General features: G+C 25.5%; 1 long non-coding RNA gene across 1 annotated transcript; it reads left to right on the forward strand.

The window, feature by feature from the left end:
- Nucleotides 1-1044: 1044 nt before the first annotated feature.
- LOC124895783 lies at nt 1045-2509 on the forward strand. The gene is made up of 2 exons (XR_007051876.1): nt 1045-1352; nt 1896-2509. It is a non-coding gene; the product is annotated as an uncharacterized LOC124895783 (long non-coding RNA).
- Nucleotides 2510-7238: the final 4729 nt, after the last annotated feature.

Genomic DNA, 7238 nt, shown 5'->3' on the forward strand with positions numbered 1-7238 from the left:
GACCTCTTAGTCGTTTGGTAGAGTGTATTAAAAATATAATACATGCATTATTCTTTGTGTATTAGTAATATCATGTTTGGTATCAATTTTTAGACTATGCATAACTAATACTTGCATTAGTTATACACACTATTGTGTATTAAGGTGTGTATTATTAATACTCATCATTTCCTATGTATTAATAATACCAAGTGTTTCAACACATGTATTAATTAGTAAATGACAAATTTACCCTTCAAAGCCCCACTAAAACATTTTCCCAAGATTTTTCCCATGGTGCTTTGCCTATTTTGTAGCACTTTGCCATCTGCTAGGAGCTTGCAGTGTATTTTTGTGCCATGCCTATGCCATTCGCCGGAAGCTTGCAGTTTGGTATCTAATATTTAACTAGACCTATAGTTCTAATCTCCATGATCTTTTTTTCATTGAAGTACGTCAAATCCATACTTCCGTAATTGGAGTATGGATATGAAATTGATTTTTTTGTTTTGAAGGTTATAAATTTGGGGAAGAAGGGTTTGGGTTTTCCGGTGAACTTTTCGCCGGTTTCACTATCCAGATTTTTTAATTTAGACAAAGTAATAATTAAGTTTCTTTCTACAACAGCTACGTTGCTCCCAATTAGAGACTTCCATTGTAGCCATATGCAGAAATTGCTAGAGAAGAAAGCTTAGCATATGGGATACTGCTTGTAGATAAGTGAAGAAAAGTTTTTGTTTCGGACAGAAGATTGCAAAAGAGAGTATAGAATGCTAAATAAAGGGTATTTTAGTAAATAAATATTGTTTGATAAAAATTATATTTTATATTTTAATTTTAATACATCAAACTAAGTAGTGTGTAAGAAATATTGTCTGCATAATTAATATTAGCATAATTAATTCAAATACTACTAATATAAATATTATTATTATACACTATTCAGCATTATTCTTATACACTCTTTCAAACCAACTTAGTGGGCTCATCTTATCCCCTGCACAACTTTATCATGATATGATTTTTTTTTGCACCACAACTTTATTATGATTATTACTTTTTGGAGAACAACTTTATTATGACAAAATTGTAGATTTATGTTCCTCTTTTAGCTATTTACTTCAACTTCTCTCGGTTTTGCTGTAGTTTGAAGGTGTGTTGTGTATTCTTCAACCTCTCCTATTTTAAAATTAATTCTTTCACCAAGTTGAAAATATGGTTCAAACTTTTGTCTCTTAAATTTTAAGTATTAGGCTCTAAATAGAAGCACAAGCTTTTTCTCTAGTTTGGCTTGACTAGTGACAACTACATCCATGGAAAGAGGAAAAGAAAAATGAGGAGAAAGAAGGGACTGGAAAGCAAATAGCTCATCGGTATGTCATACAACACGTTTTTTTTAAAAAAAAAAGTTGGCATATTCAACTTAGTCTGGTAAGTATGTTCGTTTCTTTATGGAGCTTAATCAACTTCAACATCTTAATTATGATGAAAAAAAATTCATGTAGCTTCAACAAGAAAAATGAATTTCTTTTTCATTGGGTTAAGTTGTTTTAAGGGCAGTGATTCAAATAGGGTAACGTATATCATTTTTATGCTTGGGTTTGATGGGCAAAATAGACAATAGTGCTTATAACAATTTGAAAGTTGGACCAAACTCAACCTCAAAACTAGCTCATAAGGTGAGAATTGCCTAAGTTCATATAAGAAAATCACCAGATCATTCTCCAACCAGCAAAGGACTCTTAACAGTGTTGAAAATCAAATGACTATGTCCGTATGTATTCGTTTTTCATTGATTTTGGATTAAAGTATCTGGTCTAGGTAATATACTACTTCAGTGCTCTGAGTAACTAACTAGTATGTGGATGGACAGATCAGTAGAAATCTTTATTGACATGCTCTCTTTATGATTTAAGCTGTAACAGGACAAATATTTTGCTTAACTGTTAGGCTATTTATGGAGAAACTCCTCTGCGCCTGCGTTAGCTGCCTGTTGTAATTTAGAGGAAAATTTATGATGGGCAATTTGAAACAACATTTGGTGTTTTCGGCAGTTGTTGTCTGTTGTACTTCACGAGGACATGGTCAATCTTCTTGATTTCATAAAGAAGTTAGATAATGAATGTGTGCAAATTTCAGTTCTTAACAAGGATCGAATTGAAGAGCTGACATTTGTGTCCGCATTTTTTCATCATTATCACTATCTCTTGGCAGAAGGTTGTAATGAAGAAATCATGTCTTGCATATCAAATGAGATTCATGATCTGGTTCAGTCACGTTTTCGTCAGAGTGGAGAAGAAATGCTGGTTAAATTAATGGATCATGAGATTCCTCGCCTCTTGGAAAATGTCAGAAGTTGTATTAGCTCATATAGTAATGCAGAATCAAGTGATGTGACCATGACCGAGGATCATTTGGTTGAACTTTTGGATGCCATCGTCATGTATCTCCAATATCTACACAAGTATTGTTCTGAGTTGACTCAATATGAGCATATTGACGAAAGTAGTATATATTTGGATTTATTTGATTAATTTATTTGATTATGAAACAATTAAATTTAGATATTTACCAAAATAATATTTAATTTGTTTAGATGGATAACGTACAAAAACCACAACAATATAAAGAATTAAAACAAATAATATCTGAAAAACGTAAACAATTAAAAATAAGGATATAAAGACTACAGTGTAACATAATTGTTGGAGTTAGTAAAAACTCAATAAATGCACAAAGAAGAATATATATCAACACAACTTATATACATTTAAATAAAATGAACAAAGAAGAATTTATAATAGATGAAAAAACATATGAAAATCATGAAGGATTAAAAATAAAAGTAGTATTTTCCAATCTAGGAAGAAGGTATAAAAAAATAGGTGAACATTTATATTTAATGTTAAAAAAAGAAGAATTAAAATTAGAAGATAAGTTGACAGCCACGGTAAGAATAGAAAGAGAAAACGAAGAGATAGATAGGAAAAAGAAAATAGAAAAAATAAAATAACAAACTACAGAAGAAATACGAAAAATAGAAGAAACTAAATATAGTAGGATTGCTGAATTAAAAAAAGAACTACAAATGCTAAAAGATTTATATGAAAATAGACAGAAAGAAAAAAAATAAAGAACAAAAATTATTAATTGAGATAAATCAATTTTAAAAAAATTAGAAATAAAAAATAAAGAACCAGAAACCAGTGAATTAGAAATAAATACAATAGATGCTGAAAAAACAGATAATTATGATTCGGAAGATAGTGAAACATATACAGAAATTCTAGAAAACATAGGAAAACTAGAAATTAATGAAAAATAATAAGTAATTAATAAAGAAGATCTAGAACTAATAAATACAGAAGTAAATACTTTAGATAAAAATATAATACCTAGTATATCAGATATAAGAAAACCAACCTATAATTACAAAATTAATTTTAAAAGATATAATCCAAAGGATGAATATAATAAATGGACACCGACACAAAGACAAATAACTAATTATAACTTTTTAATTTTAGACTGTGTAACATACACAAATAAAATAATACAACTATGGGTAGTATACAAGTCAAAACAATTATTAGATAATAAATAGATACAATAAATACACCAGAATATATAGAAAAGACATTAATAGAAACAGTAAAATTATGGCTTTTAAACCTAGCCGAAGCAAGTAACAAAGTATTAAGATCTAATACAAAAATAGAAGGAACATCAACACCTACAAAAATATTACCAACAGAAATATTGAAAAAAATATGAAATAGCTATAAGTGATGAATTTAGCAGTATTACAACAGAAGAAGCAGAACAAAATAAAGAAAAAGATACGAATAGAAATTTAATGTTAAAATTAGCAATATGTATTATGTGCTATATAGATGAATATACATGCGCATTTAAAGAATATTATTATAAAGGAACATATAATATAGAAGAAAGTAAATAAATACGAAAATTATATTTTAGTAAATTACCTGAACCATTTAGTTCAAAAATAATAAAGAATTGGGATGAAACAAAAATAGTAGATACCCTAGGAGCAAGAATAAATTTTTTACAACAATGGTATAGAAATCTATATGAAAAAAATATAGAGAAGAAATAAAAATGAAAAAAACATTAATAAGAAATTTAGCATGTTGTAAAGATAAAATAGCACCTCAATTTGTATGTGAAGAAAGATATTATAAGAAAAGAAAAAGACATAAGAAATATAAGAAATACAAAAAATCAAAATATAAATATAAGAAACCAAGAAAAAGATATTATGTAAAAAATTATAGACATAAAAACCCATATAGAAAAAAGAAATCTATAAAAGAATGTACTTGTTATAATTGTGGAAAACTAGAATATTTAGCTAGAGATTGTAAATTATCAAAAAACCCAAAAAAAAACAAATATCAGAAATAAAAATAGAAAATACAGAATATATGCAGATAGATTATATAGATTATGAATTAGAAAGTGAAGATAGTATATATGAAATTTCGGAGAATGAAACAGATAATGAAATAAATAGTGAATTAAATGAATCAAATGACTGAAGAAGATATAAAAATGAACCAAATAACTGAAGAAGATATAAAAATAATAACAAAGGAAGAATATTTAAATGAAGAAGGAACAGATCAAACAATTATATTTGATAGTAATATATTTGACGAAATAAAAGGAAAAGAGTTAAACTTAAGTTTAGAAAAAATATTTAAAATACCAACAATAAAAAATATATTTAGTAGAAAAAAGGAAGAATACTACGTAATAAGTCAAAAGGAACATGTAATAGATTGTAGCTATGCAAAAGGAAGAGCTAGCATACCACTAGTAACAAAAAGAATAATTAATAAAGAAATAAACGATATAAAAAGTAAAGACTCAATAAAATATGTACACCTTAGAGGAACAGAGATATTAATAAAAGAAGGTTTCAGAGAAGAAATAGATACACCAATAGAATTATATTTAGAAGATGATAGAATTATAAAACCTATAGAAAAAAGTATAATAACCGCTATAAAAGGAAATTTAATATACCAAAAATTTAGATTTATAATAAGTGCAAATTATTCAGTAGCAATAACAGATAAAAATATAGATAAATCATTAGTATTATATTGAAAAATATTAGGTATAGAACTAACCCCAAAAGTAAAATATTTACAGAAAGATGTAAAAATCTATATGTACTAACAACAAAACATAAAATAACAAGAAAAAATAAAATTAATAAAATACAAATAGAAAGTCCTTTTGAACAATTCATAAAAACAATTGATAATAATGACTATAGTTACAAAAATATAGATATAGAAGAAGATTTAGAAACAATAAATGATAGGATAAGTACATCAAAAAGAATAGCTCATGAAAAAACAGAATCATCAAGTTCATAAAAAAGAACAAGTTATGAAACAACTTCAATAGTTAATTTAAATCAATATTATATAACAGGAACAATAAATGAAAAAGAATATTTAATACTCTTAAACACAGGACAAGAAGAAAATTATAAAGCAAAATATCTAGTAAAAAGTAAAGAAATAAAATCTAATAGTGATATATGCCCAGATCTACCAAGGAGTCTAATAAACATTAAAGATACGACAGAAATAATAATAATAATAGTAATAATAGGAGTTAGAAAAATAAAAATAGAATTCGAAATAAAGGAAGAAATGCAAAACACAGACATAATATTAGGAATAAAATTGTTAGAACAAGTAAAATCATACAATATAGAACATACACAATTGTCTATAACATATAATAAAGAAAGATTATTCGTAAAAAGAACTTTAACATGATATGAAAATATATGTACTTGTAAAAATAATTCTAGAAGGATATTATAATAGATATTATACACCTATGATAGATACAGGAGCAGAAACAAACTTATGTAGATACAACTGTTTACCAGAAAGTAAATGGGATAAATTAAAAACACCAATAGTAGTCAAAGGATTTAATAATGAAGGAAGCTTAATTACATATAAAGCTAAAAATGTAAAAATACAGATATGGGATAAAATAATAACAATAGAAGAAATCTATAATTATGAACTAATATCAAAAGATATGCTTTTAGGAATGCCATTTTTAGATAAATTATACCCACATATAATAACTAAAATAGATTGGTGGTTTACAACACCATGTAAATAAAAAGTAAGACCAAAAAGAGTTATTAATAAAATAAAAAAGAAAACTGATTGGTTAGAAGGAAGTAAAAAAATTTCACAAAAGTTAGAAAATATAAAAAATACTGAAGACATTATAGAACTAGTCGTATTTTTTATAAATAAAAAGGAAATAACTATATTTTCAGTAAATAAGATAGAAATAATTAAGAACAAATTAGAAAGATTATATAGTGAAGATCCATTAAAAGGATTGGAAAAAACATAAAACTACTATAAAAATTAAATTAATAGATAAAAATAGTATAATAACTCAAAAATCATTAATATATAATTTTGATAATTTAAAAGAATTTAAAATGCATATAGATGAATTATTAGAGAAACAATATATACGAAAAAGTAATAGTAAACATAATAGTCCAGCATTTATAGTAAATAAACATAGTGAACAAAAAAGAGGTAAAAGTAGAATGACTATTGATTATAGAAATTTAAATGCAAAAACTATGACACATAATTATCCAATACCAAATAAGATATTAAAAATAAGACAAATATAAGGATATAACTATTTTAGTAAATTTGACTGTAAATCAGGATTTTACCACTTAAAGTTAGAAGAAGAATCTAAGGAATTAACTACATTTACAGTACGACAAGGATTTTATGAATGGAATGTATTACTATTTGGATATAAAAATGCACTAGGTAAATATCAACACTTTATGGATAGTTATTTTAAACAATTACCTAATTGTATAGTATACATAGATGATATATTATTATATACAAAAACCAAAGATGAACATTTAAAATTATTAGAACAATTTACAGATATAATAGAAAAATCAGGAATAAGTTTAAGTGAAAAAAAAGCAAAAATTATGAAAAATCAGATAGAGTTTTTAGTAATACAAATCGATAAAAGTGGAGTAAAACTGCGACAACATATAATACAAAAAGTAATAAATTTAAAAGAAGAATTAGATACAAAAAAGAAATTACAATCGTTCTTAGGATTAGTAAATCAAGTAAGAGAATATATACCAAAATTAGCAGAAAATCTAAACCCATTACAGAAAAAATTTAAAAAAAGAT

Source organism: Capsicum annuum, unplaced genomic scaffold (genome assembly GCF_002878395.1).
Source record: "Capsicum annuum cultivar UCD-10X-F1 unplaced genomic scaffold, UCD10Xv1.1 ctg996, whole genome shotgun sequence".
Classification (NCBI taxonomy): Eukaryota; Viridiplantae; Streptophyta; class Magnoliopsida; order Solanales; family Solanaceae; genus Capsicum; species Capsicum annuum.